The sequence below is a fragment of the Hyaena hyaena genome, unplaced genomic scaffold, assembly GCF_003009895.1.
Source record: "Hyaena hyaena isolate Hyena2069 unplaced genomic scaffold, ASM300989v1 scaffold_455, whole genome shotgun sequence".
Taxonomy (NCBI): domain Eukaryota; kingdom Metazoa; phylum Chordata; class Mammalia; order Carnivora; family Hyaenidae; genus Hyaena; species Hyaena hyaena.
The window spans coordinates 48,884-63,948 of record NW_024081089.1 but is presented as its reverse complement, the minus strand read 5'-3'; the positions used below and the strand labels follow the sequence as shown (position 1 = coordinate 63,948).

At 38.3% G+C, this 15,065-nt stretch overlaps 1 protein-coding gene across 1 annotated transcript in view; it reads right to left on the bottom strand.

Annotated features, from left to right (window-relative positions):
* LOC120246219 overlaps positions 1 to 15,065 on the bottom strand; it is a gene marked incomplete at its 5' end in the record, with an annotated part of 228,496 nt that overhangs the window by 174,768 nt on the left and 38,663 nt on the right. The window lies entirely within an intron of this gene.

Here is a 15,065-nt window from a genome sequence, read left to right as displayed (position 1 = left end):
CTCAGAGCCTGGAGCCTGCTTCAGTCTGTGACTCCCTCTCTCTCTGACCCTCCCCTGCTCACGCTCTCTCTCTCTCTCTCTCTCCTAGAAATAAATAAAACATTTAAAAAATAAATAAATTAAATAAAATATTTTGATGCAATTCCCTGATACATTAAGTAAACACATCTTCAAATTGCAGGTAATTAGTTTTTTATGCAGATTAATCACTTTGAAACATACTGTGGTTCCCTGAGGTTCCATTTTGCATTCAGGTAACCAACTCATATTCACTTATGCCATCTGAAAATCCAGAACAGATGCCATATCTAAAAAGTACCTCAACATCTCCCCAAGCGGTGATTCTGAAGTGACCACTCCATGTTCTTGAAATCTAGGATGTATTTTACAGATGTGCTCATTCCTCAGTAGCTAGCAGAATGAGCAGAGATACACCTAACGAGGACAGTCTCTCCGTACAGCCAACTCCACTGTCAAAAGCAAAAATGTCATCTATGCCATTTTCAAATATCAGATTCATACCTCTCCGATAGAAACAAGTGAACAATGGACTTTCAAATTACTAACTAAAGGTCTAGTGCCACTATGGTCTGGGATAATTAACAGTGCCTGAAAACTTGTTCTCCTTACCCTACACAAGAGAGGATGGTGGCCTAAGGACTTCGGGAAACATGGAGAATTGTCTAAGACTGTCCACGCATACTTGAGCTCTGACATCCACATGGAAGTTCTCTTATATAATAATAGCTCCCTATTCTAAGTTCCAGTACTATGGGCCCTCAGCTACTCTCCATCTATGCCTCTGTTCCCACTGCCACTAGTTAATTTTCCCTCCATTATGCTTCTACTTCATGGCTTAGATTGAACATAACAGTAGAGACTGGGCAGAGCCCTCTCACCAGGCCACCCAATACATTACGAAAATAGAAGGACATACACATGCCCAACTGATTTTTCACAAAGGACTAAAGGCAACTCAGTGGTGAAAAAAATTGTCTTTTCAACAAATAATGTTGGAATAACTAGACATTCACATGTCTAAAAATTAAAAAAAAGGGGGGGGGGTTCCTGGGTGGCTCAGTCGGCTAGGCATCTGCCTTTGACTCAGGTCATGATCTCATGGTTCATGAGTTTCAGCACCACATCAGGCTTTGTGCTGTCCACATAGAGGCCACTTCAGATCCTCTGTTTCCCTCTTTCTTTTCCCCTCCCCCACTCATCTGCATGCATACTCTCTCTCTTTCTCTCTTTCCTTCTTTCTTTTAAAAATAAACAAATAAATAAAAAGAAGGAAGGAAGGAAGGAAGGAAGGAAGGAAGGAAGGAAGGAAGGAAGGAAGGAAGGAAGGAAGAAAGAGAGGGAGGAGAAAGGGAGGGTGGGAGGGAGGGAGGGAAGAAGGAAGGAAAGAAAGAAAGAGAGGCAAACTACAGACATGGAAAAGCCATTTGCAAACCATGTATCCATCAAAGGATTTATACCCAGAATGTATAAAGAACTCTCAAAATTCAACAACAAAAAAAATCAACACCCAATTCAAAATAGGCAAAAGACTTGAACAGACACTTTACAGATATTAATATGGAAGACCAATAAGCACATATGAAGATGGTTAATAAAATTAGCCACTAAAAAATAAAAATTGAACTTTCAAATTTAATCTGAATGTAAATTAGAATGGCTTTAAAAAAAAAAAAAACCCGACAATACTAAGTGGAGTCAAGGGTACAGAGCAACTGAAAGTCTCATGTGCTCCTCGTGTAAATGCAAAATTGTACAGCCACTCTGTAAAAGACGCAGTTTCTTATAAAGTTAAGAATACACATAGCCTCCAACTCAGAAATTCTACTCTTAGGTATATCTCTTAGAGAAATAAATACTATGCCTACACAAAAATTTGTATGTGAATATTTATAGCAAATCTATTTACAATGACCAAAAATGGAAACAATCCCTGTGTCCTTTAATAAGTGAACAGATACACGATGCTACATCCGTTCTTGGGCACGTTATCCTGCCAGGAATAGGAATTAACTATTGATACATACAATTCAGATGAATCTCAAAGGCACTATGTTAGCTAAAAGAAGGCAGCGTCAACCAAAAAATTACTGTACCCTACAACAGCTTTTGAAAGTACAAAACATTAGTGATGATAAAGAATGGGGGTACCAAAGCTTACTGGTGGAGGTGGGAGCAATGGAGTAAGGGGTGGGGAGCCTGCAGCAGATAACAGAAAGCAAAAGGAAGGGGTTTGGGTAATAGAATCGTTCTTTATCCCGATTGCAGTGCTAATCACACAAATCTAGATATGTGCTAAATTGTATTAGCATTCCCAAAACTCAATTTTACCGTATGTTGATTTTAAAAATAAAATAAGTAGTTTGCTTGACTTATTTCCATAGAAAGGAACTGTAAGCACAGATAACACTCAGAGCCATATTCTCGTATTCATTCAACAAATATTTACAGAGAAGCTGTGACATGCCAAATATTGCTACAGGCAACGGGGTACATAGATGAGCAAAACAAAGATCCCTGCCCTCACAGAGTTGGAAGTCCAGCTACACCTCTTTACAATGACTTTTTCGGGGCACCTGGGTGGCTCAGTCGGTTCAGCATCTGACTTCGGCTCAGGTCATGATCTCACGGTTTGTGGGTTTGAGCCCCGCAGCGGGCTCTGTGCTGACAGCCAGCTCAGAGCTTGGAGACTGCTTCAGATTCTGTATCTCCCTCTCTCTCTGACCCTCCCCTGCTCATGCTACCTTTCTCTCTCTCTTAGAAATAAATAAAACATTAAAAAAATTTTACAATGACTTTTTCAAGATGTAGCCAAGTACATAGGGGCATGAAGGTGAAATGGAGCTCATGCTTTCAGAAGGAGCTCAAGGCTTCATCTCTAGAGATGAGGGAGGCCTTATATCTAAGAGTATGTCTGTTTCAGGGCACCTGTGTGGCTCAGCGGGGTAAGTGTCCAACTCTTGGTTCATGCTCAGGTCGTGGTCTCACGATTCTTGGGTTTGAGCCCTGCATCGGGCTCTGTGCTGACAGTGCAGAGCCTGCTTGGGATTCTCTCCCTCTCTCTAGCTCACTGCCCCTCACTCACTCACACGGTCTCTCTCTCTCTCTCTCTCTCTCTCTCTCTCTCCCACTCTCTCTCTATCTCAAAATAAATACATAAACCTAAGGGGGAAAAAAGAGTATGCCTGTTTCAAATTCCCTTCTCAGAACGTTATCTCCCCAGCAAGGCTGCAATGCCTACCATGGTTAGGCCACCTTCCGCTCTTGTTCTCATCTTCAGGAACCAAAACTAGAGAGGACTCTAGAATTTCTGCTTTATCACAGAGAGCAGTCTCAGGTAACACAATAGAATCGAACCAAATTAGAAGATTAATGAATTATGGGGGTTTTTACTATATTATTTGATTCTCCACACAAACTTAAAAATCAAAATTTCGCCCATTACTATTCTTATTTTATATACATAAGGAAACAATCTCACAAAAGCTTCACAAATACAGAGTAGTAAACTTGTGATTCACACAGGTTTTCAGACTTTGGGTCCATATGACTTTCGCTTGTACCACAGTGTCATGGCCAAGTGAAAGTCATTCCTTCGTACTTACTTCTTGGCTTTGGTAATCCAGAATCACCTGAGAAGTTCATTAATTCACTCGTTTGTTTAACAATCTTGTTTGAGCCATTGTTGGCTGCCAAGTACACCAATGGAAGACATAGACCTAGTGCCTATCCTCAAAAGGCTTGTAATCTAGGTAAGGAGACATACAGATAAATGCATATGGCCATGGAAAGAAAGAACCCTAGAGTAATTTGGGGGGGGGCACTGCATAGCACCCCTTTGGGAAGGAAGTTTTAAACTAGATTATGAAAGATGAATAAGTGGCAGTTAAAGACTCTTCCAGATAGAGGAAACAGCAGGAAAGAATACCCTCAGGTGGGAATCACCTTGCTTCGTTTGTAGAAATTGAAGAAAATCAGACCAACCAACAACCGCACATCAGTGCTTCTCAACTCTGGCCACACATTAGGATCACCAGAAGGAGTTTTTTAAGGATAATGATGTCCAGGTCCTGCCCCCTGAGAATTTGATACATCTGTTCTGGGGCTGAGCCCAGACAGGAGTATTTGCTTAAAACCCCACGGAAGATTTAATGTATAGGCAATGTTAAGAAAGGACTGCTTTTATTAGGTTTGTTGAACCAAAGAGTCAGGCCAATTTCTGTGTAAGTATGAATAGACTTCTTTCAGAATGTATCCATATGTTGGTTAATTTCAAGTGGGTCTTAATTTTTTTTCTTTTTAGTCAAGTTCCAGTGGTCTGATTTATACTGACAAACTCATGTAATATTAATTGATTCTGATATATATGGCACATGATGTAAGAATAAATAGGGGCTCTTTGTTTCCTCTTATATATGACAGTACTCATGTTATAGTCATTGATGAGAAAGGTCTAGGAAGAAGAAAACCATGGATTCATTCAATTACCTATACTCCCAAAGAAGTATACTTCCAAAGATGGATGAAATGCCTATTGGCAAAGGAACATGGCATTCATGGGCCAGCCACACAGGATCACAGGCTGAAGCAAAAATTAATTAGATATCAAGGCAGAGATATAGTATTATTTCAAAGATTCTTTGATCTAGGCTTCCTTTTTTATTATTACTTTTTAATGTTTTATCTATTTCTGAGAGAGAGAGGGGAGAGAGAGAGAGAGAGAATGAGCAGGGGAAGGTCAGAGAGAGAGGGGGATACAGAATCTGAAGCAGGCTCCAGGATCTGAGCTAGTTGTCAGCACAGAGCCCGACGAAGGGCTCGAACCCACGAACCGTGAGATCATGACCTGAGCCAAAGTCAGACACTTAACTGACTGAGCCACCCAGGAGCCCCTGAGCTAGGCTTCCTAAATACATGGTACTATTTTTATGCATCTCCCTCCCGAGAGCATATTTCTGACCCCTATACCTTTGACCTATCTTGCAAAACCATATTCCCAATATTTCTTAATAACGCTGGATAAAAAGTGATGCTGTACTAATCTCATGTTCTCTCTCTAAGAAGGTGCTTTTCTACACTTGTGTGGCTCAGCTTTTCCAGAAGGTATCAGAGCCCTTTTCATCCTTATTTTGTCCTCAGGCCAAAACCTCCAGCAACTTTGAAAACAGTAGCTTAATCTTGAGAGGGCCCAGAAGGGAAAGTACTTAATAAGATTAAGACACTTAAAATTAGAATTCCAAATAACATTATTGTTCTTTGGTGATTTATTACATTTCCTAAATTTCACACTCAAATTTTTTTTCTTTAAAGACTGCTGTTGCTGCTGTTAGTTTTTCATTTTTTTTCTTACATAGAAAAATATCAAAGAATTGTTTTTTAAACTATTCTGCCTTTCTTTTTTCTTTTCTTCTTTACCTCAGAGGAAGAATTATCCTTTCTCTCTTCCAGGACTAACCTCTCCCATCTATCTTGCTTATGATGGGAATTCATCCCAACAGACTCTTACATTCTTGATTTTTCCTCCCCCAGATATTTTCCCATGATTTATCAAGAGAGAGGTAAGCGTTCATCTGTTAAATGATATAGATAATCTTCCCTCAACCCTTGACTCCATTAACCTACTATTGAAACTCTCTCTCCTTAATAGGCACCCTCCTACACTGTTGGTGGGAATGTAAGCTGGTGCAGCCCCTCTGGAAAACAGTGTGGAGGTTGCTCAAAAAATTAACAATAGAACTCCCTTATGACCCAGCAATAGTACTGCTAGGAATTTACCCAAGGGATACAGGGGTGCTGATGCATAGGGGCACATGCACCCCAATGTTCATAGCAAAACTCTCAACAATAGCCAAATCACGGAAAGAGCCTAAGTGTCCATCAACTGACGAATGGATCAAGATGTGGTTTATCTATACAATGGAATACTCCATGGCAATGAGAAAGAATGAAATCTGGCCTTGTGTAGCAACGTGGATGGAACTTGAGGGTGTTATGCTGAGTTAAAGAAGTCAGGCAGAGGACAGATACCATATGTTTGCACGTATAGGAGGATTAGGAGGAACTTAACGGAGGACAATAGGGGAGAAGAAAGGGAAAAATAGTTGGGGAGAGGGAGGGAGGCAAACCATGAGAGACTCTTGAATGCTGAGAACAAACTGAGGGCCGATGGGAGTGGGGGAGAGGGGAAGGGGGTGATGGGCATGGAGGAGGGCACTTGTAGGGGTGAGCACTGGGTGTTATATGGAAACCAACTTGACAACAAACTATTTTTAAAAAAAAAAAGACACTCTCTTTCACCTCATTTTCAGGAGGGTCTTCTATATACACTGCCTTCATTTCTTCTTTCTTGTTCCCTCCTCTGATCATTGCAGGCTGGTTTGTGCCTCATTTCTTACCTATTCCCTCAAAAGGCATCAAAATGTACTTTATTTGCAAAGCAAACTGTGTTTTTGTCATTCCTCAAGGACAAACAGCATATGTATCATGTGGGAGCTGCAGAGTCTAAAGCCCATATCAGACCCACCGGATCAGAACTTGCATTTTAATTAGATCCTTGAGTGACTTGTCTGCATTTAAAATTTGAGTGGTGCTTCAACAGAGTAATTTACTGATGTGATCCCCCCTCTCCTTTCTTGAGATGTTTAAAATTCCATAGCCTCCATGATACCACATGCCCTCAGCCTTCTACTTCATTTTTTTTAAATGTGTATTTACTTTTGAGAAAAAGGCGGGGGGGCACAGACAGAGAAAAAGATAGATGATTTGAATCAGGCTCTGCCCTCTGCATTGAGAGACAAGAGCTCAGAAAACCCAATGGAGGCCTCGAACCCATGAACTGTGAGATCACGACCTGAGCCAAAATCATACACAACCAACTGAGCCACCAGGCGCCCCTCTACCTCTCCAGATTGCTCCTTTTCAGTTGACTCTATCCTTTTATTTCATCTGTCCCCTAAATTAAGGTTTTCTTATAGTTTCTGCACTGTTCTTTTTGTGGCCTAGGCCCCACCCCAATTAAGATGACACCCACATGTCCCTCCTGAATTTAAATCCATATTTTTTGCAACTCCAAGCTAGTCACAGTCTTATTAATTTCCCCAATACTTTAAACTCATTTTGATCAAGGGGTGCCTGGGTGGCTCGGTCCATTCAGTGCCCAACTCTTGATTTTGGTTGAGGTTATGTTCTCACAGTTCGTGAGTTGAACCCCACATTCAGCTCTGGGCTGAGAGTGCAGAGCCTGCTTGAGATTCTTTCTCTCCCTCTCTCTCTGCCTTTCTCCCTCTCTCCCTCTCTCAATCAATCCATCAATCAACAAACTTTAAAAAATTGATACTCAATTTGATCAAAACCAACTGGTAATTTTTACCTGAAATTAGCCCCTTTGGATACCTCACCTCTGATAAAGGCAAGACTTATTTTCCTAGATACCTGAGCTATAACTTTCTCATTTCTCTTTACGGCATAACCATTCATCTACCAAATCCAGCTGAGTCAACTTTAACCTTTCTCTTGAGTAAACGCTGTTGATTGCATCTCACTGCCACTAATCTCCTTCAAGCCCTTACCATCCCTTCTTTGGGCTGATGCAATGGGCTTCTTACTGGATTTCTCACCTTCCATTACTCCACTGCCGGTATCTATCCCCATATGTATGCTGGAATCCAACAGTTCTTTGTAGTTCTTCAAATATAGTTTGTACCATTCTGACTTCTTAACTTCTCTTGTGGCTTTTCCTTTATCCAAGAAAAAGCTTTTCCATCAATGAAGGAACATTTTAATTCCAAATGACCATTCTAACCCCAGGACAAAATTGTGACATTAACACATATTTTCCAGATCATACCAATACAGGATTTAAAATGGGATTGCATTAAAAGGAGTTCATGAAAACTTCATCTGCCTCCAAAACCTCACTCATTTGTTTCTGAGAGTCCATCAGAGTGTTTCACATGAACTCACAGTCTGCTTACTTATCTTGTTCCACAGTGGGCTCTTGGATTACAGAATTATCATATGAAGAAGATGGTGTAGGCATATAACACAACCCAGTATGTCACAAGATAGTATGTGCTATACTGTATTGCAGACTCCCATGTCTTACATAATTTCATTGAGAAGTTTCTCTCTTTCAGCAGGTTGGTGTTTCCACGCGGTCCCCTTCTCCCTAGGAATCCCACTATGAGATGACTGAGTGAGGGAACAGATCTGATTGACAGACAGTGTACATTTCCCACCTAACTCATCTAACTGCATCTTTCGTATTCAGCCAATTGCATCTGCTTCACTTCTGCAGGTTTGAAATTTGTCCCAGAAAGCTTATTGGTCCTCTCTATTGTGTAAATAGAGAGCTGGTAGGCCCTCCCACCATCTATTCAACATTGTGTGTGTGTGTGTGTGTGTGTGTGTGTGTGTGTGTGTTTCTCAGCAAAGGAGTACGTTTGGGCTCATGTAAGCCCAGCAGATTGGAGATTGCACATTATTTTGGCTTGCATTCCCAGAGAATTTAGTAGCAGGGTGCTTTGTTGACGGTGGTTACACAATAAAACTCTCCTGAATTGAATTCTGCATCACAAAACATATGTAGGTGTTGCCAGAGACCATTGTGTATGCAATGTAGGTACGCACAAAACAAAATTATCAAATGTAACACATATTTCCGTAGTCTGCCCTCTAAAAAGTAAAACAGCCTAAAAGATGGTAATAATGCTAGAATTATCATGGCTCTTTCCTTCTAGCCTTTCATAAATACTTTCTGGCCTCAGGTGTCCACCTATTTGCAAGGCTGATCACCACTTAAAATACCGACCGTGGGATTCAATTCAGAATCCTCTCAAGAGTGTCTGTGTGTGTGTATGCATGCATGCATGTGCATGCACACGTGTACTTGCAAGTGAATCCTAAAGTCACTTTTTTATGATTTGGGGGGTAGGGTGGATTCAACAGATTCCGTATGGAGCCTGTCAATGTGAGACAGCTTGTGAGAGGTCATAAACATATTTTTCAGATAGAAACGTTGCAGCCATGAACACATCACGTGGCCACACCTTCCCTAAGGTTTGCTCCTTTAATTGTAAATAGACAGAAAGCCATCAAGCCAGAGTTTAATAAACTTTTAATTTGAAATGAATTACCACATGTTGTGTTTGTTTACCCATTATTAAATCTCTTAGCAACATATCAGTGGCAGAAACAGCATACTGTAGCCCAGCCCTGATATATTAGAAAACAAACCCATTGGGGATATTAACTGCTAATAATATGTTTAGGAAACCTCTAAGAAAAATAAATAAATATAAGCAATGTAGCAGAGACACATATTGGAAGAGATCGTTATGTTCTAGGTTTGTATAAATCTATTCTGAATAGGAGCAAAGCATCCCTGTACAATCTTGGAATGTGAACCTCGAATCACCCTCTGAACTCAGAGCAGAGCAAATGCAAATCAGCCTTTTCCAAGCATTTTCTTCAAGCATAAAAGATTCTTCCTCTCACGGTACATAGTGTTCTCATATTGATTGTTTCGGTATTTATGTTTCTTGGAATATCACCTATCTTCCTTTTAGGGAAACTGAGGGCAACATTCTAAAAGCCAAGCTCAGAGCACAGTGCAGTAGGTGTGGAAAATATAGCCACAGTACCCTGAGGAAAAACTAGAAAGCAAAAATGATCTGGTGAAAACTGGTCTGAGAGTAATTGCTTCTAGTCTTCAGCTCAGTATCCTAAACTAGGTTAAAATGTCAGTATCAGCGAAATATCATTACTGTTAAGTCAGAACCTACTTTCCCAAAAGTTAAAAATTCTAAAATAAGATTTCGAGTTCCAGGCTTAACCTAAAACTTTGAGAGGAAAAAAGAAACAAGGAAGAAAGTTTAAAAAGAAAGAAAGGGAAAGAAGGAGGAAAGGAAGGAAAAAAGAAAGGAAAAAGAGAGGAAAAGAGAGAGAAGAAAGAAAGAGAAAGAAAGAAAGAAAGAAAGAAAGAAAGAAAGAAAGAAAGAAAGAAAAAAAGAAAGAAAAAGAAGAAGGAAAGGAAGGAAGGAAGGAAGGAAGGAAGGAAGGAAGGAAGGAAGGAAGGAAGGAAGGAAGGAAGGAAATCTATATTACACATGCACATTTTTTAGTGCCGCACAGTAGCTTGAGTTGACTAGACATTTGAACTTGGTATTTAAACAAAAAATCAAGTGCAATGCCTCCTATCTTTTTATCTAATGAAATTATAATCATTTCTTCTACATTTCTTGATTTCTTAATTCTTGATGATCTTCAACCATCAGAAAAGGTTTGGACATTTGTTTTCCTTTCTATATCTCAGATTCTCAAATCACACAGATAACATTCTAATGTTGAAGTAATTTATTTTCACAGAATAAAGATACCCCAAACCTTCCTATTAGAGGGCCTGACCATCTGATTCAATATAAAGAAGACACAGTGGGCTGAAGTCATTCTCCTATAGACACACAGTGAGTCTCAACCACAGTGGCCACCAACATCCTCAAAATTTGGAATGAAGCTAGGTCTGGCACTTTCTGCTTTTTCTATACTGCCAGGGCCTTGGGCTCATTCCATGTACCCCACCTTTCCATCCTCTCCTTATCACACCAAGTATATTGACAATAACATTGTTAACCACCTAACATTTAAAAAAATTAAAGTTTTAAACTTATTCAACTCCAACCCAGAATGCTTAAACACAGCTTAAAGTTGTGCATTTTGAGGACAATCAGCTCTACTCATTATCCTGCAAAACTAGGCCATGATGTCAGTCACCCATCTTCTCTGGCTACAAGTAGAGCAAATCCAAGTTCTTGAATGTGAGACACAATACACTCTCATCAACTTGCTTGATAGGGTTGGCACTGACTACCTAGCTTCAGTATACACAGTAGTGTTCCCATCCAGGGTTTTGATTTTCATGGTTTCAGTTAGCCACGGTCAACTGCATGGTGGAAACCAAATGATCCTCCTTCAGAAATATCGCCAGATCAGCAGTGACCTACTGCTGTATCACAGTGCCCGTCATTCACCTCACCACATTTCATCACCTAAGCATTTTATGATCTCATATCTTCACAAGAAGGAGGGTGAGTACAGTACAATAAGATACTATGAGACAGAAAAAGAGAAAAATGCATCCACATAACTTTAAGTACAGTACTTTGTTATAATCGTTCTACTTTATTATTAGTTATTATTGTTAATCTCTTACTGTGACTAATTTATAACTTAAACTTCATCATAGCTACATATGTATAGGAAAACACATAGCATAGTATATGTCAGGTTCAGTACTACCTGCAGTTTCAGACATGCACTGAGGCTCTTGGAATGTATCCCCTGCACATAAGGGAGGACTACAGTATCTCATATCTAATTTAATTTCACAAATGTTTCTTTAAAGCCAAACGACATCATTTGATATATATAAATTCTGCATATAAAATTTCAACCTAACCCTACAATTATATAGAACTCTATAAAGTGACATTTGTTTGTCTGGAGGTGGTTGGCAATTTAGTAATCATCAGCTAATGTTAATGGTTTCCTCACAGGCAAACAGGTCAGGTATGGCTAGGGAAGCCCAAGCCCATTGTACTGGACCCGCCTCTTAGGGAAGAAAGCAGGGGTTCTAGAAATTGAGTCTGGCAATCAGTGGAGTTTTACTCGGCTCAGCAAAGCATAATCTCCAAGGGACTTGGGTAACTCCAGGCACAAGAAACATTTATCAGCAGAAGTTGAGTATGAAGCTCTGTTACCCCGTTGGTAGGCAAAACAAGACAAGAAGACAGATGCCATTAGGAATTCAAATCCTGCAGACTTGAGGTCCGCCCATTGTGGCAGAGGTCCAGTATGTCTTCCCAGGAAACACTGCTGTTTCCCTGACCTATGCTCTCAACCCAACACTTCCCTCATTCTACACACTCTACACTCTACACACTCCATGGTGCAATTCAACCACATAGCAGTTTCAGGTAGTCTTTGTGTTTATGCCCCTCTAATGGATATATTCTTCCTCCTTACTTTCCATCTTTCACCTTAGCTTCATGTGCGCTTTCCCAAAGATCTCCTAAACATTTCTACTTGGATACAACATAGGGATCTCAAACTCAGTAGGTCCAAAATCAAGCTCATGGTTCCACACCCCCCCCAATCTTGTTCCTCTTCCTTTATTTCACACTATCTGCTGGTTAATATTCATGTCTACCCATGCCAAAATATTAGGAATCATCCTTAATTATTCCTCACCATCATTATCTAATCAATCAACAGGGACATTCTTTTCTTAGTCCTATAGTTATTCTCTTGCACCTTTTTAATGCTTGATAAATCTATACTCTCTTGTCCAACTTACTATTGGTGCCTTAATTCAGACCCTCTTCTGTGGCTGGCACTACTCTAAATTTTAATTAATTGATCTGATTTTAGACATGCCCTCTTCAAATAATCCCCCCTAAAATTTACCAGAAGAAACTGCCTAAAATAGTAATTGAAATACACCACTTCTCTTAAAATCCTTCTATTAGTTGCTGTCCACTTAACACCAACTTCTCATCAGCCTCAATAGACACAAACAGACACTGGAAAAAAATTATGAGGGAAGTTATTACTAGAATAGATACATGAATAAATGATGGAAAAGAGGAAAAGTAAGAAAAGTAAGGAAAGAATAAACACTTTTTCAGAGATACAGTGGCTAAGAGAGTTTACTGCTCACAGACCCAAACTCTAAATGAATTACGGAAGATTCTTTTCAACAAGAAGAGAAATGGAACAAGCTATATAAAAAGACTAGGAAGCACAAATATTGACCAACTGTGTCAGTAAATTAATTTTCTCTTGAGAGTAAAAAAAAAAAAAAAAAGCTTTCTGTTTAATGAAAAAATGAACTGAAAGCATAGCTGAGAATAATATGAGTGTACATGGAGGTGTTTAACAGGTAGGCAAAACATGCTAAAAGTCCTTGTCATGTTCTGGAAGAGAAGGGGAAAACTAGATGAAGTTAGATTTTGTAAAACAATTTTAAGAGTGGCCTGGGTGGCCCAGTCATTTAAGCATCCAACTCTTGATTTTTGGCTCTGGTCATGATCTCATACTTCATGAGTTTAAGCCCCCAGTCTGGCTTCTCACTTTTGGTGGGGAGCCTGCTTGAGAGTCCCTCTCTCCCTCTTTCTCTGCCCCTCCCCAACTTGTGTTCACTCACTTTCTCAAAATGAATAAAGTATAAAAAAATTAGTTAAATATGTAGGTGAGAAAATTCAGGATAACATCTGAAATAATTAACAATAAAGTCTATAGATGGTAAACAGCAGAGGATAAACAAAATAAAGAAAATTATTTTTGGTTAAAGAGAAATGCAGGAAATAAAGTATTTTTTAAGAGCAAACAAATAAGGTGGCAAAACTAAGTTGCAAAAAATGTTAACAGCAAGTACAAATGTAACAGTAATAATAATAATTATAAAAAATTAAACTCATCTATTAAAAAACACATATTAACTACTTGTCTTGAATACAAAACTAAAATCTAGATTTATACTGGCAAACTGTACTCAAAAGAACACCACAGATGAATTTTAATTTTTAATTTTAATTTATATTTTTAAGATGGACTATATATTTTTTAATTTTTATTAGTGTTTATTTTTGAGAGAGACAGACAGACAGAGTTCAAGTGGGAGAGGGGCAGAGAAAGAGGAAGACAGAGAATCTGAAGGAGGTTCCAGGCTCCAAGCTGTCAGCACAGAGCCCAATGTCAGACTCGAACTCACAGACTACAAGATCATGACCTGAGCCAAAGTCAGATGCTTAACTGACTGAGCCACCCAATTGTCCTGAATTTTAATTTTTTAAATAAATATTTAAAAACAATATATGCCATAAAGCACTTATCAAACAAAATTTAGGCAGTAGTATTAATATCAGAAGAAATAGAATGAAAATTGAATCATTAATAGGCATATAGAGGGAGACGACATCTGTATGAAAGAAATGATAACATATAAACTAATAATCACTAAATTGCATGCATTTAACAACACATCTAAAATATATAACACAATGTTGACAGTACTATAGAGATAAATGAACAGATGATTTCACCCATATCTACCACAGAAATAAAACTGAAGATAAATAACTCAAGCTTTCAACTCAAGGAGATTAAAAAGTAACTCTTCCCCAAAACCTGAAGAAAATATAAGCACAGAAATAATAAAGCTAAGTATAAATACATGGAAAACAAGAAAACAATGGAGAGGGAATCTTGATGGAGAGAGATAAGCAGTCATATATTTTTAAAAAATGAATAGAAAGATAAAACTCAACAAAAACTAATAAAAAAAGCAAAGAAGGTATATATTAACCAATATTAATAATGAAAAGAATAATATAATTACAAATTTAGTGGTTTTTCAAAATTATAATGGTATTTTTATGGTTCCTATAGAAACACAAAATATCTATTGAATAATATTCAGAAAACATTGGATTCCTCCAGGGAGAAGACTTTGGTTTGAGTAGGAGGCAGATTTTATTTTGAGCAATCTCAGTGTATTCCCTATTGAATAAAACTGGTACAAAAGAAAATAAACTTTAAAGATAATATATTTTGTGTAATAAACATATTAAGTATATAATATATATAATAGATATTATGTGTGGTGTATGATATGTCACATATTACATATCATGTAATACAATACATATATCATACACTTATTATATGTATATATGATAACATATATTGTATTATAAAAATATATAATATAACTTAAATTATATTCATATATTAAACTAAATATATAGTCATAGTATTATTATAGATTGTATACACAATAATACTATGACTAAGTTAATTCAGTTAATTTTTAAATGAATTAAATAAAATGAGTGAATACTCAATAACAATCAAAGACTGAATTAGAAATCAAGCACTTCCAATGACTCATTTCACATTAAAAAGAAAAGTCCAGAACTCTTACAGATTAAAAAGAAAATTTTTCAGGGGTGCTTCAGTGGCTCAGTCGGTTAAGTGTCTGACTTTGGCTC